The sequence below is a fragment of the Schistocerca piceifrons genome, unplaced genomic scaffold (assembly GCF_021461385.2).
Source record: "Schistocerca piceifrons isolate TAMUIC-IGC-003096 unplaced genomic scaffold, iqSchPice1.1 HiC_scaffold_913, whole genome shotgun sequence".
Lineage (NCBI taxonomy): Eukaryota > Metazoa > Arthropoda > Insecta > Orthoptera > Acrididae > Schistocerca > Schistocerca piceifrons.
In genome coordinates this window covers 4,409,596-4,436,956 of record NW_025729183.1, presented here as the reverse complement: position 1 = coordinate 4,436,956, position 27,361 = coordinate 4,409,596, and positions in this window count along the sequence as shown.

Sequence of the window (27,361 nt, the reverse complement as noted above, 5' to 3'; positions counted from 1 at the left end):
GACGGATGCGCGGAGAGGCGGGGGCGGGGGCGGGGCATTTCGCCGGTGCCGTGCCATGCCTGAAAGCCGCGTGGTCGCCGTGTTGTTGGTGGCGTGGGGGCGAGGAGAGTACCGTACGGGTGTGCTTGTGCGCCGGAAATGGCACACTGTGGCTGCCCGTCTTGGAGGCTGATGGCTGTGGTGTGGAAATGGGGCGCGGTGATGTTGAAGCAGTTGAAGAACAGAAAAGAAACCAAAAAAAAAAAAACGGAAGGGGGGAGGCATGGCGTGATGCGGCGGTGGTGGTGAGAGCGGGAAAAACAAAACAAAAAAAAAAGAAGGAAAAAAAGAAAGAACAAGAAACAAAAAAGAAAACAAAAAGTCTATCAATATTGAAATGTAAATGGAAATGGACCCAGGTATAACCTCCCCGCACAAATAGGCAGAGAGACCGATGATAATAAAAATGTGCCAGAATGTTAAGGTCCCTACAAAAGAAACCCAACGATAATATTAATGAAAGAATGAACCGTATGTAACATTGCAACAGACATAATGAAACCTGATGAATTGTATAAGGGCAGCAGCGTTGACCTTTGGCCCTGTATTCAGAATAAAAAGAGCCAAAGATCGTTACCCCAATGAAAAAGACACACGAAAGAAACAAAAAATTGCATTTATATCTGCTCCTCAATTGTAGATACCCCCCCTTACACAGCTGTGTGCAATGAATGAGTGCTGGCTGGTAATTAATTGCACTCCTTGGAGGGAAATGCCATAGGAAGTAGTCTTTAAAAAGTGAATGTTTTTCGTTAAAAGAAAGAAGTTACTTTAGAAAAAAGTAATAGTGGGGCTTGTGTTGTTGAACAAAATAAGTACAATTAACACACGTTATCAGATTTGCGCAATGCAGCTTCACACTACCTTTTTATTGCAACACAATATACTGTACATCGTCCCGAACCGTGACCAGAGTCGCGAGACGAGCAGAGCACGCCGCCGACGCCCGCTCAGTACAACCGTCCACCCGCTACTACTGTCGACTGACTACTACCTCTCCCGACTCGCGCTACAATAAATATATATAACAACTGTTCCTGGCGACTCGCTGCGTGCCACTACTGTCGTCTGGCGCGGTCCAAGCGCCGACCAGCAACGATAAATAACCCTCTGGTCAGACGGAGATGCTGTCATGCCTCGCCATCGCTCTGGTAATGAATACATACGTGTTGCAGCGTGCGTACCACCGGAACACGCAGTGGCGGAGCCCAAAGACTGTGTTGTCGAGGTCGAGTGCGTGCGGGAAGAGAGGCAGCGTCGGCACGGAGATGCAAGCGAGCGAGACGCACGGGGGCTGCGGCGTGGCGCGTTTGCGGTCGGCGCCTTTGGTGGCAACGGCCGGGACAAGCAGCGGTGTATGGTGTGGTGCGGGGCGGACAGGGGCGGCGGTGGACGGGGCGGAGGAGGAGGAGGAGGAGGCGGCGCGACGACGGCATGGGGGCGAAAACGGGACGGGGGACGGCGGATGTTGAGAGGCGTCACGCGCGGACAGGACACAGACACAGAGACACACAGATTGGAAAGGGAGGGTGCGCGGTAGTAGTTGGGAATGTGCGTACCGTGCGGGATGGGAGTGGGCGAGGAACACGGTCGTGGCCCCTGTTTTGGGTGCGTGTGATGACGTCGGTGTGTTGTGGGAAGGGAAGGGAAGGGAGAATATGCTGTGGCGGCGGCGCGTAATGGGCGTAGGCCGAAAAGAGAAAGGAACGTGGGCAGTGTGTTGGCAAGCGTCGGTTCGACTGCGACGTTGTGATGGGCAGGGCAGGGCAGGGCAGGGCAGGGCAAGGTAATGGTGGTAGGAGTAGGCGTGTGGGCGCAAAAAAAAAAAAAAAAAAAATCTGCTGCTGCAGGCGGTGCCGTAACCGCCATGGCGGGAAGGAGAGAGGGCCTAAGAAAGAAAGAAAGAAAGAAAGAAGAAGAAAAAAAAAAAAAGGAAGGGGGGGGCGAAAGTGGAGAGGCGGTGGTGTTGAGAAGGGCGGGGGCGGAAGGAAGGCAGGAAGGACAAGAGGCGAGGCGACGGCTTGCTTTGTGTATCGGTCGGTCTCTGGCCATGCTTCGTTTTCTGCAGCAGGGTCGGTGCGCGGCGTGGCTCGCGGCAGTGGGAACGCCTGGCGGCTGGACGGCCAGCAATGCGGTTGGATGGGCGGCCACAGCACCGCACCTGTGCCCGAGGAGGAGACGCTGGCGGCGGGCCCTGAGGTGAGGCCGGCTCGGCTCGGCTCGGCTGGGGCTGTGGATGTGTAGGTGTGCGCCGCTGCTGCAACAACGAGTAAAACGCGAGAAGAAGGGATGGCGGTAGAGAGAAAAAAAGGTCGGCACGGCCATTGCGCGATGTGGCGTGTTGTGTTGATGCGCAGGCAGACGCGTACAGAGAGACGAGCCCGGTCTGCAGCAGGGTGTGGCCGTGCCGAGTGCAGAGCAGCGGCGGCTCGGTTCGGTTCGGCCCGGCCCGGCGGGCCGCGCTGTTGTCGGCGGACGTGAGCGCCCCCTGGCGGGTGGCCGGAGGCGGCGCGGCGTGTTGGACGTGTGGCTGGTGGCAGTGCACAATTTGCGAGTGGCTGGCGGTGTGGTGTGGCGGTTGGCGCGTCGGGCGGCGGAGAGAGAGAGGAGAGGTAAGGTATGTGTTGCGGGCGCCCTTTTGCTGCGCTGCGTCGTTGCGTGCCGTACAGGGCGGGCGCTTGTCGACTGTGTGGGCGGTGTGGTGAATTGGCGTGAAACGGCTGCCGAGAGGTGTGGTAGCGAGCCGGTCGGTGTCAGTGCGAAGGGGAATGTGCGTGCGTTTGGCGTGAGAGTGGGAATTAGTGGGGCCGGCTGTTGTGTTGGTTCCTTGTGTCTTGTGTCGTGTAGGTAGCTTGATGGCAACGTGGAAGGACGCCGGTTTCGTTTCGAGCCTTGCGTGTGGTTGTCGACGTTGACTGGTTGGCGTGTGCATGTGTGGGTCGCGAGTGCGTTTTTGGCTGGCTGTGTGTGTGTTGGGGGGAGGCGGTGGTGAAAGTGCAGTCGTTGCCACGGGCGTCGTCGGGTGGGGCTGGGGCTGTGCGTCGTGGCCGAAAGGTGGTAGGTTGCGGGAAGCGAGCCCGTCGTTGACGGTGTCGCGTGAGTTGTGAATCGAGTGGGGCGCGGGGCGCGGGACAGGAGCAGCGTGCCGCTGCGTCGTGGTCGTCAGCAGAGGCTGTGCGTGTGCTTGTTCGTTTTGTGGGCGGTTCGTGCGAGGCGTTTTTGTTTTGTGTTGCCCTAGTTGTTAGTTTATTTTGTTTGTGTTTTGGTTGTTGTTTGTTATTTTGAGACGACGACTGGTTGGTGGCGTGCGCGCGAAGTGGCGGTGTGCGCTTCCCGTGTCGTTTGTGTTTTAATTTTTTTTTTTATTTTTGTGTGTTTTTGCACTGGGCCCCGGGGGGTGGGTGGGTGCGTGCGTGTCGATTGCCGGCTGGCGAAAGGTGCGCCATCGGCGGGGTGGGTCGCCGGCACAAGTAGAGGCGGCGGCGTTGTTGCTGTTGTTTGTTTTGTTCGGCTGTGTCGGCGAGCTGTGTTGCGGTGCGTGTGAATGGTGGTGCAAAAGTGCTGGCGTTGGGGCTGCGACTGCGACGGCGGCGAGCCGCGGGCGCGCATGATAGTGATGTTGTGTACGGTAGTGGTGGTGTTGTAGCACGACGTGCATCCGGGCCGGCGCGGAAAGCGCAGTTGCGGGCGGTTGCCCTTCGGTGCCAGCCATGTCGCGTGAGCGGCGGGTTGCTCTGGTGTCGACACGTGGTGCTCTGGGTTGTTGTGTGGTGCCCTTTGGCCGGTGGGGGTGGTTCGCGTGTGTCTCGTTCGCGCTCGGTATCTGGTCGTGGTCGTGCTGCTCCCCGTCTGTACGTTTTGTTTGTTTGTTTGTTTGCGGCGTGCCTGCCGACGTCGTCCCGTCGCGACCTTTCAACCGAAAGTAGTGTGGCGCCCGAAGGTGAACGAACGTAACCCTGACCTCGGCGCTTTACGCTGAGCCGAGCGGAACCGAACCGAACCGAACCTAACCTGTGGTGTGGTGAGGTGAGGTCAGCTCAGCCTGAGCCCCTAACGTCTACGTAAGGTAAGCTGTCCGGCTCACGCCTCACGTTTGAACGCTTTCTTAACCTACGTTTGACGCTTCTTCTTAACCTAGCACTGACCCCTTAACCTAACCTAACGTGTAACCTAACCTAACGTCTGACGACTGACGTGTTTGAATGCTTAACCTAAGTTTGGACGCTTAACCTAACCCAAGTCCCCTTAACCTAACCCACGTCCACCTAACCTAACCTACCCTAGACGTGTAAGAACGTAATGTGTAACGCGTAACGTGTAAGGTCGGCTGTCGTGTGTGCTGACGGCAGATTGGGTTGGTCTGTAGATTCGGATTGCGGTTTGCCTCGGGCGAGGGGTTGGGTCGGAAGCGGCGAGGGGCGGCGGTGCCTGTTGCGCAGGCGGCGTCCGTTTGCGGCGGGCAATTGTTGAGAAACGGCTGTGAATGTTGGCGGGCGAGAGGAGGAGGACGGCGCGCGATGTGGCCCGACGGCTGCGGGCCGATCGGGAAACGGCGGGAGGGCGACGGAAGGCGATGGGGCGGCGGAGGCGCGTTTGCACGGCCGTCATCGCCGCACGCCTCGGCTTGTGTGGCTGTGGCGCCGGCCGCGCTGGCCGGGCTGCCGCGGCGACGGTGTGGGAGTTTTGCCGAAGGTTTGGCCATTGTGGCGGGTCGTCGGCTGGGGCTGTGGGGGCGGCATTTGGGCGGGGGCGGCGATTCTCGGCGGGCCGACCCAGGCTGTAGCGCGCGGTAGCTGCAGTTTGGCCGTGGTTTGCGGCGCTGCCGCGGCGACTGGTTGGCGACTGTGGTGTGGCTGTGTGTAGCCCCATCCTCGGTGGTTTGAAAGGCGCGGGCGGTTGTGGCGCAGGTTTGGGGCTGCTCCGCACAGGCTGTCGGACGTTGGGCGGTAGCAAGCGCGGGAGGCGCGGCGCGGCGGCGCGCAGAGTGGCGGCCGCTCTCTCGGCCGTCCGCGCCCGCCCGCGACACTGGCTGGGCCTTGTGATTCTCTGCTCTGCTGTGCTGTGCTTGCGTGCCTGCCGTCCCGCTCGCTCTCGCTCTCGCTCTCGCTGTGTGTTAGGCGCGTCGTCGAAATGGCAGATCAGGCGGCTACGAACGAGACTGCTGCGGCACCCGCCGCCACCGGCACTACGAAGAAGGCCAAGTCTGCGTCGTCTGCGAAGAAGCCGCGCGCCAAGCCTGCGCACCCGCGCACCTCTGAGATGGTGACGGCCGCCATCAAGAGTCTGAAGGAGCGCGGCGGGTCGTCGCTGCAGGCGATCAAGAAGTACATTGCCGCGCACTACAAGCTGGACGCGGAGAAGCTGGCGCCGTTTATCAAGAAGTACCTCAAGTCGGCCGTCGTGGCGGGCGAGCTGGTGCAGACGAAGGGGAAGGGCGCGTCCGGCTCGTTCAAGCTTGCCGGCGCCGGCGGCGGGGGGGCGGCCGAGGGCGGCAAGGCTCGTGCTGGCGGTGCCAAGAAGAAGCGCGCCGCTCCGGCCAGCAAGGAGAAGAAGGGCGCCCGTGCGGCCGGCGCAAAGAAGGCTGGTGGCGTGAAGGCGGCGACCGGTCGGAAGGCGGGCGCCGCCAAGAAGGCGTCTGCGGCGTCGGCCGCTCCCGCGGGTGCGAAGAAGGCGGCTGCGGCCAAGCCGGCCAAGGCCCAAGTCGCCGTCGAAGGCGAAGAAGGCCGCCAAGGTTCCGACGAAGAAGCCGAAGGCGCCGCGCCCGAAGAAGGCGACGACGCCGTCTAAGGCGAAGGCTTCGCCCAAGAAGAAGAAGTAGAGTAGAGTAGAGGAGAAAGAGAAAGAGGATGGGAAAGGAAGGGTTTGGCGCTTGACTCCGTCGTCCCCAGCCCCCGTCGTCGTCTAGTGGCGCGCAAGAGACGCGCGGCCCAAAACGGCCCTTCTCAGGGCCATCAAAGCACGTCGGGGAAGGTTTTGATTGTCGTGTTGCGGTGTGGGTGTGTGTCTGTCTGTCTGTCTGGCGTTTTCTGTATGCCCGTGGGGATGCTGTTTGCGTGCCGTGGTGGTTGGATTGCGGGGGTCGGTGGCGGGTGTGGGCGGCGGTAGCGGTAAGCGGTGTTGTTGTCGTGGTTGATTGTCGCCGTGTTTTTGGCGGCGGCCGACGGTTGGTTTTCTGTCACGTTGTTTTTTTGAATACGTTGGTTGGCTTGCCTGCGTTCGTTCTTCTCGGATGTCTGTCTTGTCTAGTCGTGTCTGGTCTTTGTTTGTTTCTTTGTGTGTGTGTGTTATGTTTTGCAACGGGGGGCACGTTGAGATGAGATGTCGGCGGGGATTTCGGTGGCGCGCCTGCCTGGCCGTTGGCCGTCGGAGTGGAGTGCGGGTTGTGTTTTCGAAACGAAAGCGGCGGCCGGCCGGCCAGCCACCCGTGCGGTGTGACGTCGGCCGTTGGGTATTGTGCGCTTTGAGCGCCGGGGAGGGATGATGTGTGATTGTTGCGCGCTGCTAAGCAGGCAGGCAGAGTGAGCGGGTGTGGCGGACGGACGGGAAGTGGTGGTTTTTGTTTTGGGTTGTGGGGCGAGAGGCAGGCGACCGACAAAGTTTGCTCGCGACGGAGAGATGTTAGTGGCCCTGAAAAGGGCCGTTTTTGTTTGTGCGGTGCGGTGCCGCGGCGCGGTTTAGGCGCGCTCGCCGCGGATGCGGCGCGCGAGCTGGATGTCCTTGGGCATGATGGTGACGCGCTTGGCGTGGATTGCGCACAGGTTGGTGTCTTCGAAGAGGCCGACGAGGTAGGCCTCGCTGGCCTCCTGCAGGGCCATGACTGCGGAGCTCTGGAAGCGCAGGTCGGTCTTGAAGTCCTGGGCGATCTCGCGCACTAGGCGCTGGAATGGCAGCTTGCGGATGAGCAGCTCTGTGCTCTTCTGGTAGCGTCTGATTTCTCGCAGGGCGACGGTGCCCGGCCTGTAGCGGTGGGGCTTCTTGACGCCTCCGGTGGCGGGCGCGCTCTTCCTCGCCGCCTTGGTGGCGAGCTGTTTGCGCGGCGCCTTTCCGCCGGTGGACTTGCGGGCCGTTTGCTTTGTGCGGGCCATAGCGGTAGCGGAGCGGCATGCGTGGAGGCTAGGTGCGGCGCGGCGTCCGGTGCTGCCTTGACAACGGGCCCGCGCGCCTCCGTGCTGCGCTTATATGCCCTCGGTTGCGCGTGGTGGGGGGAGGGCGGGCCAGAGTCTATATAGGGGGGCGGCGGGCGCGCTGGGCGCAGACCGTAGCCGACTCGCCAGCCGCTGCAGCTGCTGTTTGTGCACGTTTTGCTTTGCCCGAGGAAGGATGACAGGCCGCGGCAAGGGAGGAAAGGGGCTCGGCAAGGGTGGCGCCAAGCGGCACCGCAAGGTGTTGCGCGACAACATCCAGGGCATCACGAAGCCCGCCATCCGCCGCCTTGCTCGCAGGGGCGGCGTGAAGCGCATCTCTGGTCTGATCTACGAGGAGACCCGCGGGGTGCTGAAGGTGTTCCTGGAGAACGTGATCCGCGACGCGGTGACGTACACTGAGCACGCCAAGCGCAAGACTGTGACGGCCATGGACGTGGTGTACGCCCTGAAGAGGCAGGGGCGCACCCTGTACGGTTTCGGCGGTTAGGCTGCGTCGCAGCGGGCGCTGGCCTTCCCGCGGCCGTGCTTGTGGGTGGGAGAGACTAGAAAACGGCCCTTTTCAGGGCCACCACACTGTTCGGAAGTTGAAAAGTGCGAAAGAGTCTGTGTTGTTGCTGCGTGTGTGCGCTGTGTTGTTTGTTTGTTTGTTTGTTTCTTTCTGTCCGTTTGAGCGACGTGATGTGACTGGGAGGGGAGAAGGAAAGGAAGCGTGTCATGTGGCTGGCTGTGTGTGTGAGAGTGGAGCTGCTTCGTTTGTGTTTGTTATTGTGTGTCTTTGTATCGATCGCGATGGAGATGGCGGGCTGTGTGTTGTTGTGCGAGAGGCGGTGATTATTTGCTTGCGTGGTTTGGCTCTGTGTGTTTGCGGCGGCGTTGGGGTTTCCGAGGCAAGGCGTGTGGGCATAGGCGGCCGGATCAGCTGTTTCGTTCGTGTCGACGGCCGTTGCGCGCGGGAGCGGAGGGCGGTGTGTCGACACGCCTCCCTTTTAACAATGGTCATTATTGCTGCCGTTGTCGTTTGGAAGGCGACTGCGACCGTGCAAAATGTGTGTGTGTGTTGGGCCACACGGGCTGTGTGGACGACAAGATGGCGGACGTGCGCCGGCGGCGGCTGTGCTGTGAAAGTGCAAAGTTAAAACAAAACAAGGACGACTGAAATTTTGCTTTGGACGTAGGTTTGTGTGGTGGCCCTGAAAAGGGCCGATTGTTGTGGGCCGGGCCGAGCCGAGCCGGCAAAGCGCGTTGCGCGCAGGGGAGCACGCGGCGCTGCGATTGCCTGGCCTCCTTTAGGCCTTCTTCTCGGTCTTCTTTGGCAGCAGGACGGCCTGGATGTTGGGCAGGACACCACCCTGTGCGATGGTGACGCCCGACAGGAGCTTGTTGAGCTCCTCGTCGTTGCGGATGGCAAGCTGCAGGTGGCGCGGGATGATGCGCGTCTTCTTGTTGTCGCGGGCCGCGTTTCCGGCCAGCTCGAGCACCTCAGCCGCGAGGTACTCCATGACGGCGGCGAGGTAGACGGGCGCCCCGGCGCCGACGCGCTCTGCGTAGTTTCCCTTGCGCAGGAGGCGGTGGATTCTGCCGACCGGGAACTGGAGCCCAGCCCTGCTTGAGCGGGACTTTGACTTGCCCTTGACTTTGCCTCCCTTTCCGCGTCCGGACATGGCGATGGGCTAGCGACGGTGCACACGAAACGGAAACGAAAACGACCGGTGCGAGCGGCAGCGAGTCGAGCAGCGGAGTGCGTGCCGGCGCAGCCGGGGTGGGGGTGCTTTATGGGCTCGGGTGCGGCGGCCGGTTGCGCGCGCGCCCCATTGGTCGGCGGCCGCAACAGGGCGAGCTGGTAAAGGTGCGGCGGCGGCTGGCGGCGGGTGCCACTGTGTGGGGAGACGCTGACTAGAGCGGAGCGCTTGCTACTGGTGTTGCTGCTGCCGTACGTTCGTTCGAGATGCCGCCCAAGACTAGCGGGAAGGCCGCCAAGAAGGCTGGCAAGGCGCAGAAGAACATTTCGAAGTGCGACAAGAAGAAGAAGCGCAAGAGGAAGGAGAGCTATGCCATCTACATCTACAAGGTGCTGAAGCAGGTGCACCCTGACACGGGCATCTCGTCGAAGGCGATGAGCATCATGAACAGCTTCGTGAACGACATTTTCGAGCGCATTGCGGCCGAGGCTTCTCGCCTGGCGCACTACAACAAGCGCTCGACCATCACGTCCCGCGAGATCCAGACCGCTGTGCGGCTGTTGCTGCCTGGCGAGCTGGCCAAGCACGCCGTGAGCGAGGGCACGAAGGCGGTGACCAAGTACACGAGCTCCAAGTAAGGAGGTGGCTCTGGAATGGAAGGAAGGAAGGAAGGATGGAGAAGGCTCCTCCGTTGCGAGAGCGGCAAAACGGCCCTTTTCAGGGCCACCAACTTGCCTTTTGCGGGAAGGGCGGAATTGTTGTTGTTGTTGTTTGTGTGGACGGCTGTGATGTGTGTGTGCATTTTGATTGTGGGTGGGGGGGGGGGCGCGTCAAAGGGTGTTGCGGGATACGGCCACGAGGTTGGTCGCCGTGGCGTGGTTTTTTGACCCATTGGTGTTGGTGTGTGTGTGTTACCTGTCTGCGAGGGGGGACAGTGCGATCGCCGACTTTTTTTTGTCACCGTAACGACGGCCGTTTGCGGGTTTGTTTTTGCACATCCATACATGGCGAGGGTGAAATGTGAAATGTTTTTATTTGTTTTGTTTTTTTTTTTTTTTGTTTTTTTGCCGCCCACTATTCCCTTTGCTGTACGCCGAGTTTTGACAATGGTGCGACGTAACTGCAGCGTGGAGGTGTGTGAGTGACGTTGAAATGAACGTGCCACTAAGACGCATTGTTGTTGTATTGTACTGTACGTGTACGGCGACACGCACGATGATGTACCATTCGACTCTGATTTTTGATAGCCGTGTCTGACTGATTGCGTACGACGCACGCACACCGATGTCGTCATTCAAGATGCACGCGTGTCCAGTGCAGTACAGTAAGCGCGACGCTAGACGGCGGCGGCGGTCGTTTTTGGCGAATGTCTGTACACGTGTTTGTCTGTGTCCATCCGGTGTGTATGTATTTGTTTGTTTGGAAGTGTTTTGTGTGTCGGTGACGTGGTCCGATCCGTCGCCCCCTGAGTAACTGTCGATCGGCGCGATAGACCGGCGTCACGCAACTGAACCGAAGTCTTGGGCACACCCGTCATACTGTTGTACGCCGTCGCGCTGAGAACGGTAACGAAAGGTTGACTTTGATCGGTCGAATGTCTGGGCAGAACGTGAGGAATGAGGCAAGAGTGCAGGAGGAAAGGACAGAGGGAGAGGGGGGGGCAAAAGAGAGAGGAAGGGAAAAAGGGAGAAACGCATTCGCAGAGCAACGGAACGTTCCCGTGTCGGAGGCGTATTGGAGCCGCACTGAAATGCGTTTAACGGCGGCGCGGCTGCAAGTGTCTGCCGTGGTGAACGTTACCTTTGACGGCTGCATTGGGCTTTGCTTTTGCTTTCGCTTTCGCTTTCCCGGGTGTACGTAACGTTTGTTGATATGGTTCTGAGGAAGAGTGTATGACAGTGCCGTGCCGTCCATGTTCGTGTGCCCTCCCATTGTGTGTATGCTATTGTCTGTGTACTTGAATGATGTATGTAGGTGTTGGTGGACATGTTTTACCAGTGGGGGGAAATGGATCGTCGATAGTTGCCGTCACTCTGTCACGGTCGAGATGACGCCACCCTCCGTACAGAAAGGTGTCGAGAAAGTGTGTGTGTGTGTGTGTGTGTGTGTGTTTAGCGAATTGCGTCCGTGAATTGGCAGTGTTTGGAGGTGGGCTTGCCCTGCATGTGGCCCGGAAGGCTGTTCGTTTGGCTGGCGGTAGTGTTGTGTGGACAGGGGAGGGGCATGCGTAACGCTGCTGGCATGGCATTTCGGGAGATGGGAGGGGGCAAACGAGGAAACGAGGAGCGGCGGCCAAAGACACGGGGAGGGGCGCGGTGTGGGTGGCTTGCGCCTGTGCTCGGCGTTGTGGTTTGTGCAAAAGAGGAGGAGAAAAACAATGAGTTGCCAGGGAGGGGAGCGGTGTTGTGTTGTGGTTGTCGTGGTGTAGCCGCAGACGCGGCTGTCAGTGAACGTGGCGAGACGGACGGATGCGCGGAGGGGCGGGGGCGGGGGCGGGGCATTTCGCCGGTGCCGTGCCATGCCTGAAAGCCGCGTGGTCGCCGTGTTGTTGGTGGCGTGGGGGCGAGGAGAGTACCGTACGGGTGTGCTTGTGCGCCGGAAATGGCACACTGCGGCTGCCCGTCTTGGAGGCTGATGGCTGTGGTGTGGAAATGGGGCGCGGTGATGTTGAAGCAGTTGAAGAACAGAAAAGAAACCAAAAAAAAAAAAACGGAAGGGGGGAGGCATGGCGTGATGCGGCGGTGGTGGTGAGAGCGGGAAAAACAAAACAAAAAAAAAAGAAGGAAAAAAAGAAAGAACAAGAAACAAAAAAGAAAACAAAAAGTCTATCAATATTGAAATGTAAATGGAAATGGACCCAGGTATAACCTCCCCGCACAAATAGGCAGAGAGACCGATGATAATAAAAATGTGCCAGAATGTTAAGGTCCCTACAAAAGAAACCCAACGATAATATTAATGAAAGAATGAACCGTATGTAACATTGCAACAGACATAATGAAACCTGATGAATTGTATAAGGGCAGCAGCGTTGACCTTTGGCCCTGTATTCAGAATAAAAAGAGCCAAAGATCGTTACCCCAATGAAAAAGACACACGAAAGAAACAAAAAATTGCATTTATATCTGCTCCTCAATTGTAGATACCCCCCCTTACACAGCTGTGTGCAATGAATGAGTGCTGGCTGGTAATTAATTGCACTCCTTGGAGGGAAATGCCATAGGAAGTAGTCTTTAAAAAGTGAATGTTTTTCGTTAAAAGAAAGAAGTTACTTTAGAAAAAAGTAATAGTGGGGCTTGTGTTGTTGAACAAAATAAGTACAATTAACACACGTTATCAGATTTGCGCAATGCAGCTTCACACTACCTTTTTATTGCAACACAATATACTGTACATCGTCCCGAACCGTGACCAGAGTCGCGAGACGAGCAGAGCACGCCGCCGACGCCCGCTCAGTACAACCGTCCACCCGCTACTACTGTCGACTGACTACTACCTCTCCCGACTCGCGCTACAATAAATATATATAACAACTGTTCCTGGCGACTCGCTGCGTGCCACTACTGTCGTCTGGCGCGGTCCAAGCGCCGACCAGCAACGATAAATAACCCTCTGGTCAGACGGAGATGCTGTCATGCCTCGCCATCGCTCTGGTAATGAATACATACGTGTTGCAGCGTGCGTACCACCGGAACACGCAGTGGCGGAGCCCAAAGACTGTGTTGTCGAGGTCGAGTGCGTGCGGGAAGAGAGGCAGCGTCGGCACGGAGATGCAAGCGAGCGAGACGCACGGGGGCTGCGGCGTGGCGCGTTTGCGGTCGGCGCCTTTGGTGGCAACGGCCGGGACAAGCAGCGGTGTATGGTGTGGTGCGGGGCGGACAGGGGCGGCGGTGGACGGGGCGGAGGAGGAGGAGGAGGAGGCGGCGCGACGACGGCATGGGGGCGAAAACGGGACGGGGGACGGCGGATGTTGAGAGGCGTCACGCGCGGACAGGACACAGACACAGAGACACACAGATTGGAAAGGGAGGGTGCGCGGTAGTAGTTGGGAATGTGCGTACCGTGCGGGATGGGAGTGGGCGAGGAACACGGTCGTGGCCCCTGTTTTGGGTGCGTGTGATGACGTCGGTGTGTTGTGGGAAGGGAAGGGAAGGGAGAATATGCTGTGGCGGCGGCGCGTAATGGGCGTAGGCCGAAAAGAGAAAGGAACGTGGGCAGTGTGTTGGCAAGCGTCGGTTCGACTGCGACGTTGTGATGGGCAGGGCAGGGCAGGGCAGGGCAGGGCAAGGTAATGGTGGTAGGAGTAGGCGTGTGGGCGCAAAAAAAAAAAAAAAAAATCTGCTGCTGCAGGCGGTGCCGTAACCGCCATGGCGGGAAGGAGAGAGGGCCTAAGAAAGAAAGAAAGAAAGAAAGAAGAAGAAAAAAAAAAAAAAGGAAGGGGGGGGCGAAAGTGGAGAGGCGGTGGTGTTGAGAAGGGCGGGGGCGGAAGGAAGGCAGGAAGGACAAGAGGCGAGGCGACGGCTTGCTTTGTGTATCGGTCGGTCTCTGGCCATGCTTCGTTTTCTGCAGCAGGGTCGGTGCGCGGCGTGGCTCGCGGCAGTGGGAACGCCTGGCGGCTGGACGGCCAGCAATGCGGTTGGATGGGCGGCCACAGCACCGCACCTGTGCCCGAGGAGGAGACGCTGGCGGCGGGCCCTGAGGTGAGGCCGGCTCGGCTCGGCTCGGCTGGGGCTGTGGATGTGTAGGTGTGCGCCGCTGCTGCAACAACGAGTAAAACGCGAGAAGAAGGGATGGCGGTAGAGAGAAAAAAAGGTCGGCACGGCCATTGCGCGATGTGGCGTGTTGTGTTGATGCGCAGGCAGACGCGTACAGAGAGACGAGCCCGGTCTGCAGCAGGGTGTGGCCGTGCCGAGTGCAGAGCAGCGGCGGCTCGGTTCGGTTCGGCCCGGCCCGGCGGGCCGCGCTGTTGTCGGCGGACGTGAGCGCCCCCTGGCGGGTGGCCGGAGGCGGCGCGGCGTGTTGGACGTGTGGCTGGTGGCAGTGCACAATTTGCGAGTGGCTGGCGGTGTGGTGTGGCGGTTGGCGCGTCGGGCGGCGGAGAGAGAGAGGAGAGGTAAGGTATGTGTTGCGGGCGCCCTTTTGCTGCGCTGCGTCGTTGCGTGCCGTACAGGGCGGGCGCTTGTCGACTGTGTGGGCGGTGTGGTGAATTGGCGTGAAACGGCTGCCGAGAGGTGTGGTAGCGAGCCGGTCGGTGTCAGTGCGAAGGGGAATGTGCGTGCGTTTGGCGTGAGAGTGGGAATTAGTGGGGCCGGCTGTTGTGTTGGTTCCTTGTGTCTTGTGTCGTGTAGGTAGCTTGATGGCAACGTGGAAGGACGCCGGTTTCGTTTCGAGCCTTGCGTGTGGTTGTCGACGTTGACTGGTTGGCGTGTGCATGTGTGGGTCGCGAGTGCGTTTTTGGCTGGCTGTGTGTGTGTTGGGGGGAGGCGGTGGTGAAAGTGCAGTCGTTGCCACGGGCGTCGTCGGGTGGGGCTGGGGCTGTGCGTCGTGGCCGAAAGGTGGTAGGTTGCGGGAAGCGAGCCCGTCGTTGACGGTGTCGCGTGAGTTGTGAATCGAGTGGGGCGCGGGGCGCGGGACAGGAGCAGCGTGCCGCTGCGTCGTGGTCGTCAGCAGAGGCTGTGCGTGTGCTTGTTCGTTTTGTGGGCGGTTCGTGCGAGGCGTTTTTGTTTTGTGTTGCCCTAGTTGTTAGTTTATTTTGTTTGTGTTTTGGTTGTTGTTTGTTATTTTGAGACGACGACTGGTTGGTGGCGTGCGCGCGAAGTGGCGGTGTGCGCTTCCCGTGTCGTTTGTGTTTTAATTTTTTTTTTTATTTTTGTGTGTTTTTGCACTGGGCCCCGGGGGGTGGGTGGGTGCGTGCGTGTCGATTGCCGGCTGGCGAAAGGTGCGCCATCGGCGGGGTGGGTCGCCGGCACAAGTAGAGGCGGCGGCGTTGTTGCTGTTGTTTGTTTTGTTCGGCTGTGTCGGCGAGCTGTGTTGCGGTGCGTGTGAATGGTGGTGCAAAAGTGCTGGCGTTGGGGCTGCGACTGCGACGGCGGCGAGCCGCGGGCGCGCATGATAGTGATGTTGTGTACGGTAGTGGTGGTGTTGTAGCACGACGTGCATCCGGGCCGGCGCGGAAAGCGCAGTTGCGGGCGGTTGCCCTTCGGTGCCAGCCATGTCGCGTGAGCGGCGGGTTGCTCTGGTGTCGACACGTGGTGCTCTGGGTTGTTGTGTGGTGCCCTTTGGCCGGTGGGGGTGGTTCGCGTGTGTCTCGTTCGCGCTCGGTATCTGGTCGTGGTCGTGCTGCTCCCCGTCTGTACGTTTTGTTTGTTTGTTTGTTTGCGGCGTGCCTGCCGACGTCGTCCCGTCGCGACCTTTCAACCGAAAGTAGTGTGGCGCCCGAAGGTGAACGAACGTAACCCTGACCTCGGCGCTTTACGCTGAGCCGAGCGGAACCGAACCGAACCTAACCTGTGGTGTGGTGAGGTGAGGTCAGCTCAGCCTGAGCCCCTAACGTCTACGTAAGGTAAGCTGTCCGGCTCACGCCTCACGTTTGAACGCTTTCTTAACCTACGTTTGACGCTTCTTCTTAACCTAGCACTGACCCCTTAACCTAACCTAACGTGTAACCTAACCTAACGTCTGACGACTGACGTGTTTGAATGCTTAACCTAAGTTTGGACGCTTAACCTAACCCAAGTCCCCTTAACCTAACCCACGTCCACCTAACCTAACCTACCCTAGACGTGTAAGAACGTAATGTGTAACGCGTAACGTGTAAGGTCGGCTGTCGTGTGTGCTGACGGCAGATTGGGTTGGTCTGTAGATTCGGATTGCGGTTTGCCTCGGGCGAGGGGTTGGGTCGGAAGCGGCGAGGGGCGGCGGTGCCTGTTGCGCAGGCGGCGTCCGTTTGCGGCGGGCAATTGTTGAGAAACGGCTGTGAATGTTGGCGGGCGAGAGGAGGAGGACGGCGCGCGATGTGGCCCGACGGCTGCGGGCCGATCGGGAAACGGCGGGAGGGCGACGGAAGGCGATGGGGCGGCGGAGGCGCGTTTGCAAGGCCGTCATCGCCGCACGCCTCGGCTTGTGTGGCTGTGGCGCCGGCCGCGCTGGCCGGGCTGCCGCGGCGACGGTGTGGGAGTTTTGCCGAAGGTTTGGCCATTGTGGCGGGTCGTCGGCTGGGGCTGTGGGGGCGGCATTTGGGCGGGGGCGGCGATTCTCGGCGGGCCGACCCAGGCTGTAGCGCGCGGTAGCTGCAGTTTGGCCGTGGTTTGCGGCGCTGCCGCGGCGACTGGTTGGCGACTGTGGTGTGGCTGTGTGTAGCCCCATCCTCGGTGGTTTGAAAGGCGCGGGCGGTTGTGGCGCAGGTTTGGGGCTGCTCCGCACAGGCTGTCGGACGTTGGGCGGTAGCAAGCGCGGGAGGCGCGGCGCGGCGGCGCGCAGAGTGGCGGCCGCTCTCTCGGCCGTCCGCGCCCGCCCGCGACACTGGCTGGGCCTTGTGATTCTCTCATCGGTCTCCGAGCAGCCGAGCTGTGTGCACGCGCGGGAGGGTGCGCTGCGAACTTTTAAGTTTGAAGTGCTCCCACTGCGTGTTAAACAAGCAATAGTGTCCTGATAGGGCCGTCTTACTAGTGATAGGCGAGATCCACCGGGATAGCCGGATGGGCTAGGGATGTTTAGCATAGGGAATGAAGAGGCACCAGGGCCTCCTCCCCAGGCGGAAGTCCAGCCAATGGACATCCCCCTGGGCGGGGTACGTCCGCGCGCCTCCAGGAAAGATTCGAACCGCAGGGCATACTCAGTTTCCGCGGACAGGGCTAGGGCTAGGTCTGAGTCTGTAAAACCCCACTCTTCCCGTCGAAATCCAGATTCGACGAGACAAGACCATCCACATACGTCACTGGAAGGCCACGACAACATGACACTTCCGGCCAGCGAGACACAGCTCGCCAAATCCACCAGAAGCAGAGACGACAAGATGGCCGCCAAGCACCGGCAGGAGCTAGCGCGCCACAACATTACGGAAAACAATGTTCCATACAATTCAGACAGCGACGACGCTGCAACGAACACAGGCAACCCCAAGTTCTCAAGTGACGAGGAAATGGAATTCGACGATGGCCAGGGAGAATTCCAGGGAGCCAGAAAAACTCTAAAAAGAAAAAACTCGTCAGAAACAGATGCGCCGAACAAGTTCACCGTCCCAACGGCGAACAGATACGACGCGCTGAACGATACCACCACCAACCTGGAGGCCGCTAATAACACAACAGCGGGCCCCCCACCTCAACAGCAGACCACAACCGCACCGGCGCAACGAGCGGTCCCAAAAAGACCACGCGTCCCGCCGATTACAATTGAATATCCAGGGCATTATCTAACCCTGAACAAAACCCTAAAGCAATACATGGAAGGCCCCATCAAAGCCATCCATAAAGGAAAATCTATCAAATACCATTTTGATTCGATAAAAGACCAGCGCACAGCGCTGGAATTTTTCAACCACCACCGAATCGGAAACTTCACCCATCAACCACAAGCCGACAGACAACTGAAAGTGGTCATAAAGGGCCTACCAAACACCGTCAAAGAGCAAGAAATAGAAGAAGAACTACAACTACACAACTTCGAAACGTCCAACATACACCAATACAAAAAGAGGGATGAAAACATGAAAGAGTTACGTCCAATGGATGTCTTCTGTGTAACACTAGAGAAAAAACCTGAAAACGAGGCAATATATAATACGAGATACCTACTTGACACCAAAATTACGGTAGAATCATACAAAAGCAAAGAAGGCCCCCCACAATGTAAAAAGTGCCAGGGGTTCTTCCACACAGCGAATTATTGCAACATGCCGACGCGCTGCGTCCGATGTGGTGGAGACCACAGAGCATTCCAGTGCCCATTACCGAAAGAGGGAACTCTTCACTGTGTAAACTGCAACAAAGATGGTCACCCAGCTTCATTCAGAGGCTGTGAAGAATACCAAAAGGCCATCGAAGCATACAATAAACAGCGACCGCAAAGACAAGCGCCTGAACCCAGACCAACAATTCGACCAACGGCAATGCCCACACCAGCAGAAGCCAGCCGATCAGGAAGAAGAAACTGGGCAACTCTGCCCCCACAAACAAACAACGCCACAGCCACTGCCAACAACAACGGCCTAGAAGCAATCCTCAGCTTTGTCAACAAGCTAAAAGCACTATGGGACAAAGTCCAATCCTCAAACATATTACAACAACTAACAACGCTCATGAACGACTTTACTCAGGCACCGGACATAATGTCCAAGATCACAACCGTCATTGGAGGAATGATGACTATCTTCGGCACTTTCAATGGATTTTAGGCCACCAAAGAAGAAACACCTCCGATTCTGCAATTTCAATGCAAATGGAATTGCCAACAAAAGAGAACTACTCAACGAATTCATCGAAGAGCAGAAGATAGACGTCCTCTTCGTCACTGAAACCCACCTCCAGCAAAACGCAAACCTAAACCTCCGAAACATGATATGTCACAGGACAGATAGAGTCAACAGGAGGGGAGGAGGCACTGCCATATACATCCGCCCGCACATCACCCATCACCCTGAGACCACGCCACCGATGCACTCACTTGAGGCCACAGTTGTACAAATAGAAACGGCGCAAGGCAAAATAGCCCTGGTAGCTGCGTACCTCAGCCCCAGAGCAGAGCTCAATGAACAAGACCTCACGTGGATATTTGACAACCACGAACGGGTCCTCCTATGTGGAGACCTTAATGCCAAAAGTGAAGCCTGGAACTGCAGAAGGAGCAATGCAAGAGGTGACAGACTCCATGAGCTACAAGGTCGCCTTAACGCAGCAATAACAGCCCCGAAGGACATCACATACATTCCTTTCAATAGCCTCCACCGGCCAGATGTACTCGACATCTGCATGACTAAAAACCTAGATCCAGAACTGAACCTACAAGTACGAAATACACTAACATCAGACCACCTTCCAGTAATAGGCCACATCGGTGACGCAATGGAACCCCCACGACCACGACAAACCATCAACATCGACTGGGCACAATATGAACGGTGGCTAAACAACAATGTCACGCCCACAGCAGCGCTAAACACAGAACAACAAATAGAAGAAGCCATCACCACCATCACAGACAAGATAACTACAGCCTACAAACGAGCGTCCAGCAAAACAACATTCCTAGAGGTCAAACACAACACACTTCCGCCACTAATTCAGGACCTAAAATACCTGAAAAACCAGGAACGCCGCAGATGGATCCGCACCAGAGACCCTCAAGCAAGGAGGGAAGTCAACAGGCTCACACGGGAAATCCACAAACGTGCAAAAGAGTGGAAGGCAGAGGTCTGGGAGGACAGGATGTCGACACTTCAACTGCGCCTGCGGGACGACTGGAAGCTCATAAAGAACCTACGAACACCAAAACAACGAAAACCGGCCCTCAAGGACGAAAACAACATAATTTTTGATGATCTCAGGCAGGCTGAACTATTTGCATCAACATACGAATCACAAAACAGAGTAGAGCAGAGAGCAGCACAACTACCGGATGAAGAAGAATTCAACAGAAGAATCCAAACAACAATTCAGCAAATAAGGGAAAATCCAATCAACGACACAGCAGAATTAGCAACCACAGGTGAAGTCCGCACGATCATACGGCGACTAAACAACAACTCTGCGCCTGGACCAGACAAGGTGTCCAACGAACAACTGAAACACCTACCGCGCAAACCGCTCGTACTACTCACCCGCATAATCAATGCATGCCTTCAAAAAAGTCACTTTCCCGACGTGTGGAAAGTGTGCAAAATCGTCCCCATCCCGAAGAAAGGCAAAGACCTCACAAAACCAGAAAACCACCGCCCCATAAGTCTGCTACCAACAATGTCGAAAGTGCTGGAACGGGTAATACTCCCGCGAATCAGGCAACCTCTCCTTGAAAACCACGTCATACGCAGGGAACAGTTTGCCTATCAGGAAACCCTGTCAGCGGAACTGCAACTCCTCAGGATCACAGAATACATTACAAAAAACATGAATCTCTCCAGATTCACGGCGGCAATCCTTCTGGACGTGGAGAAAGCCTACGACAAAGTATGGAGAGATAACCTCCTAGTGAAATTATACGAGGACACGGATCTCCCCCGCTGCTACCTCAAACTCATTGACAACTACCTGACAAATAGAAGATGCTTTGTGGCCATAAATGGAAAAAGGTCAGAAATAAAAACCCTCCACGAGGGCATCCCACAAGGGTCAGTCATCTCCCCCACACTGTTCACAGTGTACGTAAACGACATGCCAACAACCCAGGACACAGTACTGGCCCAGTTCGCCGACGACACGGCCCTACTGGCCAGCAACAGAAGGTTGGACACCACGATCCGGAAGCTGCAAGAACAAGTCGACCTAACTGAAACATGGGCGAGACTCAACCGGATAAAAATAAATGCATCAAAAACCGAGGCCATCCTATTTACCAGACGACGCCCGGAACTCCATGACCGACTAGAAATTAACGGAGAGCGAGTTCCGTGGAAACAAACAGTCCGCTATCTAGGTGTCACCCTAGACAGCAAAATGACCTTCAAGTGGCACCTGGAAGACAAGAGAACGAAGACCACCAAAGCCATCCATGCCCTCTATCCCATCTTGGCTAGCAAGGACATGCTACCAACAACGAAACTAAAAATATACAAGGCGATAGTACTACCGGCCATGCTATATGGATGTTCCTCCTGGGGCATCACATGCAGAACCAATCTCGCAAAGCTCCAGACGCTGCAAAACAGGTGCCTGAAATTGATATTGAAGGCCTCGCCATGGACAAGTACCGACAGAATCCACAGGGAACTGGAGATGCCACGCATGGCCGAACTCGTAAAGGAGGCAACAACGAGACTAGTGGACAAGGTAAACAGACTCAGACCTGACCTTAACCAGTTAGAGGAGATCGCCACGTACGAACCGGCACCCTGGCACAAAATCAGGGTGCCATTGACCATCATTCGCAACTAAGAGACTAGGATAACTACTGTAGAATATAATGGAAACATCAAGAGAGCCAGACCGAGGTCTAGGTGGAAACATCAAGCAAGCGTAGGTAGTACATAGGTTAGAAACATCAAGTAAGGATAGTTAGTACATAGGTTAGAAACATCAAGAAAGTGTAGGTAGTAAATAGGCTAGAAACAGCAAGAAAATGTATTAGCACATAGGATAGAAACATCAACACGTTCTAAGTATGAAAACGCAAAAATTAGTCACTAAATTAGCATAGAAACTTCAAGAATGTTAGGATAGACTATGAAACCACAAAAAAGTAGAAAAGAAATAGGCCATGACCAGAGGAAGACCACTAACGAGGCCCTAAAGGACCAAATCAGTGCCCAAAGGGACCTCCAAAGATTCAAAAATGGTGCCCCTATTTATAAATAAATAGCGACCCCAACTAAGTAACCCTACCAGCACACAAGAGGGACCAATCGCCTCAGGCGATAGCACCCTTGCCTTCAACACACACAAAAAAAAAAAAAAAAAAAAAAAAAAAAAAAAAAAAAAAAAGTGATTCTCTGCTCTGCTGTGCTGTGCTTGCGTGCCTGCCGTCCCGCTCGCTCTTGCTCTCGCTCTCGCTGTGTGTTAGGCGCGTCGTCGAAATGGCAGATCAGGCGGCTACGAACGAGACTGCTGCGGCACCCGCCGCCACCGGCACTACGAAGAAGGCCAAGTCTGCGTCGTCTGCGAAGAAGCCGCGCGCCAAGCCTGCGCACCCGCGCACCTCTGAGATGGTGACGGCCGCCATCAAGAGTCTGAAGGAGCGCGGCGGGTCGTCGCTGCAGGCGATCAAGAAGTACATTGCCGCGCACTACAAGCTGGACGCGGAGAAGCTGGCGCCGTTTATCAAGAAGTACCTCAAGTCGGCCGTCGTGGCGGGCGAGCTGGTGCAGACGAAGGGGAAGGGCGCGTCCGGCTCGTTCAAGCTTGCCGGCGCCGGCGGCGGGGGGGCGGCCGAGGGCGGCAAGGCTCGTGCTGGCGGTGCCAAGAAGAAGCGCGCCGCTCCGGCCAGCAAGGAGAAGAAGGGCGCCCGTGCGGCCGGCGCAAAGAAGGCTGGTGGCGTGAAGGCGGCGACCGGTCGGAAGGCGGGCGCCGCCAAGAAGGCGTCTGCGGCGTCGGCCGCTCCCGCGGGTGCGAAGAAGGCGGCTGCGGCCAAGCCGGCCAAGGCCAAGTCGCCGTCGAAGGCGAAGAAGGCCGCCAAGGTTCCGACGAAGAAGCCGAAGGCGCCGCGCCCGAAGAAGGCGACGACGCCGTCTAAGGCGAAGGCTTCGCCCAAGAAGAAGAAGTAGAGTAGAGTAGAGGAGAAAGAGAAAGAGGATGGGAAAGGAAGGGTTTGGCGCTTGACTCCGTCGTCCCCAGCCCCCGTCGTCGTCTAGTGGCGCGCAAGAGACGCGCGGCCCAAAACGGCCCTTCTCAGGGCCATCAAAGCACGTCGGGGAAGGTTTTGATTGTCGTGTTGCGGTGTGGGTGTGTGTCTGTCTGTCTGTCTGGCGTTTTCTGTATGCCCGTGGGGATGCTGTTTGCGTGCCGTGGTGGTTGGATTGCGGGGGTCGGTGGCGGGTGTGGGCGGCGGTAGCGGTAAGCGGTGTTGTTGTCGTGGTTGATTGTCGCCGTGTTTTTGGCGGCGGCCGACGGTTGGTTTTCTGTCACGTTGTTTTTTTGAATACGTTGGTTGGCTTGCCTGCGTTCGTTCTTCTCGGATGTCTGTCTTGTCTAGTCGTGTCTGGTCTTTGTTTGTTTCTTTGTGTGTGTGTGTTATGTTTTGCAACGGGGGGCACGTTGAGATGAGATGTCGGCGGGGATTTCGGTGGCGCGCCTGCCTGGCCGTTGGCCGTCGGAGTGGAGTGCGGGTTGTGTTTTCGAAACGAAAGCGGCGGCCGGCCGGCCAGCCACCCGTGCGGTGTGACGTCGGCCGTTGGGTATTGTGCGCTTTGAGCGCCGGGGAGGGATGATGTGTGATTGTTGCGCGCTGCTAAGCAGGCAGGCAGAGTGAGCGGGTGTGGCGGACGGACGGGAAGTGGTGGTTTTTGTTTTGGGTTGTGGGGCGAGAGGCAGGCGACCGACAAAGTTTGCTCGCGACGGAGAGATGTTAGTGGCCCTGAAAAGGGCCGTTTTTGTTTGTGCGGTGCGGTGCCGCGGCGCGGTTTAGGCGCGCTCGCCGCGGATGCGGCGCGCGAGCTGGATGTCCTTGGGCATGATGGTGACGCGCTTGGCGTGGATTGCGCACAGGTTGGTGTCTTCGAAGAGGCCGACGAGGTAGGCCTCGCTGGCCTCCTGCAGGGCCATGACTGCGGAGCTCTGGAAGCGCAGGTCGGTCTTGAAGTCCTGGGCGATCTCGCGCACTAGGCGCTGGAATGGCAGCTTGCGGATGAGCAGCTCTGTGCTCTTCTGGTAGCGCCTGATTTCTCGCAGGGCGACGGTGCCCGGCCTGTAGCGGTGGGGCTTCTTGACGCCTCCGGTGGCGGGCGCGCTCTTCCTCGCCGCCTTGGTGGCGAGCTGTTTGCGCGGCGCCTTTCCGCCGGTGGACTTGCGGGCCGTTTGCTTTGTGCGGGCCATAGCGGTAGCGGAGCGGCGTGCGTGGAGGCTAGGTGCGGCGCGGCGTCCGGTGCTGCCTTGACAACGGGCCCGCGCGCCTCCGTGCTGCGCTTATATGCCCTCGGTTGCGCGTGGTGGGGGGAGGGCGGGCCAGAGTCTATATAGGGGGGCGGCGGGCGCGCTGGGTGACTCGGAAGACGAGGACGTGACGCTGCCACCACCGCAACAGCGACAGACGCCGCCACCGCTCGTGATCAAGTTTGAAGGGCATTTTCGCGAGCTTCAGAATGCTCTTAACTTACTGATAGGCAGGGACAATTATAGTGTTAGTGTTTCAGGCGAGGACCTGCACAGAGTGAAAGTTAAGACCAGTGAACATTTCGTAAAAGTGAGGTAAGAGTGTACCAAACGCGGATGGCACTTCTTCACTTACAGCGCCAACAGGAAGAAGCCTATTAAGGTGGTCTTCCGCAAAATACCTCGCAGCATGAAACCTGCAGAGGTTAAAGAAGACCTCGAACAGATGGGTTATTGCGTTGAGGAGGTGATTAAAATGGGACCTCATCGCACCAAAGGGCGAAACCCTCTATTCCTCGTAATTGCGGCCAACAACGCAGAAAACAGGAAGCTGTTCCAACTGAAAAGAATAGGCAACATCGAGGTGATTGCTGAAGTTCTTCGTAATAAAGCGGCATATACACAGTGTTGCCGATGCCTCGAACTTGGACACTCCATGAAATACTGTGGCATGCCCGCTTTCTGCGTGAAGTGCGGCGAACAGCACGCCACTGAAGGGTGTGAAAAAACGGGAGTCCCGCACAAAGACTTCACACCCAAGTGCAAACTGTGTGGCGAAGAACATTGCGCCAACTACAGAGGTTGCACGAAACATAAAGCGTACGCGGCCCGCGCACGCGGGAACGACGCACAGCAACGCAGAGTTCCGGCGGGAAACTCTCACCCACGTGGAGCCCCAGCGCCCGCCAACAGCCGGACAAAGAGACGACGCGGCCGCAGAGGCCGCGCCACGGGAAGAGCGCATTCCAGAGCGGTCGTCAACCCCGGCCAGCAGCAGGGGAACTCCAACGCCCGGAACAAAGAACCGCAGCGGCCCCACAGGCAGCCGCAGAACTCCGCCCCGGCAGCAAAAGGAAATGGCGGACCTGCTCCGCACGCCGCCATACTCCAGGTACCTGTGCGCCAACCCACTGCCCCTGCAGCAGCTCACCAGGCCGTAGCTCCGCCCTCCCCGCCGCAGCGCGCGGCCATGACGGCGGCGCAGCGGCTGGTAGCCCCGCCTCCTGCGCCCCTGCCACGGCAAGCGGCCCCCCCGGCCGCTCCTCGCCACAGCCGGGCGGACCAATCAGCGCCGCCCGCCCCGGACCAGGCCAGCATGGCGGACTTCCCCGAACCGCGATGGCGGCAGCAGCGGCCAACCACGGTTCAGCAGCAACCTCCACGGCAGCAGCGGCCAACCACGGTACAGCAGCAAACTCCCGCAGCCCACGTCGACGCCAGCCAACAAAATGGCGGCAACCGGGAGACGGGAAGCGACCATGTTGTCGGCCCCCGACAAGATGGCGACCGCATTGACCGTCTCCTCGACGCAATGCAGCTCATGATGGCTCGCATGTCCGAGCTAATGGCCGCAGTACATCAGGTACTCGCCGTTGCAACATCCTCAGCCCAGCATGCCTGAACACCACAGGAGCATGAGGATCTGCGTGTTCAACGCTAATGGCCTGAGGACGCAAGACGGCGAGTTCCGGCAGTTTCTACGCGACGAAGACATCGACATCTGCCTCGTCGCGGAAACGCACCTGAAGCCTGGCGTACGAGTCGGCGTGGCCAACTACGCCTGCTACCGATACGACCGACCGACTGCAGGGGGCGGCACGGCTGTTTACGTCCGACGCTCCATTCGACACCACCGTGTTCCTGTGCCGGAGCTCACTGCAATGGAAGCAGCCGCCGTTGCAGTCGACACCGTGCACGGAAGAATCACGTTCTGCGCTGTCTACAGGCCACCACGCGGTGCACTGGACGCAGAAGACGTAAACAAGCTCCTGTCCCTCCCAGGTAACATCATACTGGGAGACGACTGGAACGCTAAGCACGCTGCCTGGAACAGCCGCGTCACTAACACCAGCGGTCGCCGGTTACAACGCGTGGTCGAACGACACGACGCGATAGCCGTGGGACCGCACGAACCGACCATCTACCCGGCAAGAGGGCGTGAGGACGTGCTGGATTTCATTATCCTTAAAGGAATCCGGCAACATGTGGCAGCCAGCACCCGGACGGCACTTTCCTCCGACCACCTGCCGGTAATCTTCACGCTCGACTCGGAGATAATGCCGATGCGACGACACGGACTCGACCTCAGGGGCATCAACTGGGAAGAGTACCGTGAAAACGTCGCAGAAGCACTGGAGACTATTCCCGACGTCGACGCTGAAGGTGCAGAGGTCGCACTGCAACACCTAACACAAGCCATCACGGAGGCAGCAACGGCCGCAACACCCGCCAGGCGCCAGGCGGCAGACGAGCACACGCCGCGCATACTGCCACGTCACATCAGGGACCAGATAGCTGCCAAAAACAGGCTACAACGGGAATGGCAGCTAACCAAGGACCCGAGGACGAAAAGGCAACTCAACAGGTTGCGCCGCCACATCAAGGCAGATGTAGACGCACACAGGAACGCCGAGTGGGCCGCCAAAATTGAAGGGCTGAACACCGAGGACGGGACGGCGTGGAAGTCAATGAAAAGCTTCCTCCGCCGCACTCAGCCCATCCCTCCTCTACAAGTGGGCAACAGATTTGTCAGCGAACCGGACGCCAAGGCAAACGCACTGGCGGACGCGTTCGCTGCAAATTTCACAACAATTGAAGAGCCCGTCGACGAGGAACACTTGCGCCTAGTAGCGGACCGCCTGCCTGTATTTCTCCGCGAACGCGCGGAGGACGACGAGATACAGCCCGTCTCGCCGGAAGAGGTCCAGCTGCAACTTCGCCACCTGCAACGCAAGAAAGCAGGCGGACCAGATAACGTCACCAACATGTTGCTGAAGCAGCTTCCCGACGCCGCAGCACACCATCTTGCGGCAATCTTTAACGGGATACTGCGCACCAGCGTATACCCATCTTGCTGGAAGCATGCGGAGGTAGTTGCTCTTCCCAAGCCAGGGAAGGACACTCGCTTGGCTAAAAACTACCGCCCCATCAGCCTCCTGCCAGCAACATCAAAGGTATTCGAAAGGCTCTACCTGGTCCGCCTGCTGGCCCACGTAAACGCCGAAGGACTTCTCCCCGACGAGCAGTTCGGTTTTCGTCGGGAGCACGCGACGACGCACCAGCTGCTGCGCCTGACGGAGGAAGCGTTCGGAGCCGTTGACCGACGTAAGTATTTCGGCGCTCTCTTGCTGGACGTGTCTCGTGCCTTTGACTCCGTGTGGCATGACGGCCTCCTGTACAAGCTTCTTGTGCAGGGGGTACCTGTGTCGCACGTGAGGCTCCTGCAGAGCTATCTGCAGGAAAGGACGTTTCACGTCCGCGCAGCCAGTGGAATTTCCACGGAGCGCCGAATACTTGCGGGTGTACCTCAAGGCTCGGTCATCGGTCCGACGCTGTACTCCCTCTACACCGCCGACCTGCCACGCACGAACCGCGTCCAGACGGCGCTTTATGCTGACGACACGGCGATCTACAGCAGCAGCTGGAGCGTCGACGTCCTGCAGCGGCGTCTACAGGCGGCCACCGACGAGCTCACCGAGTGGGCAAAGAAGTGGCGCCTCGCCAACAATGGCGAGAAGAGTCAGGCGATTATTATAGCTAGTCG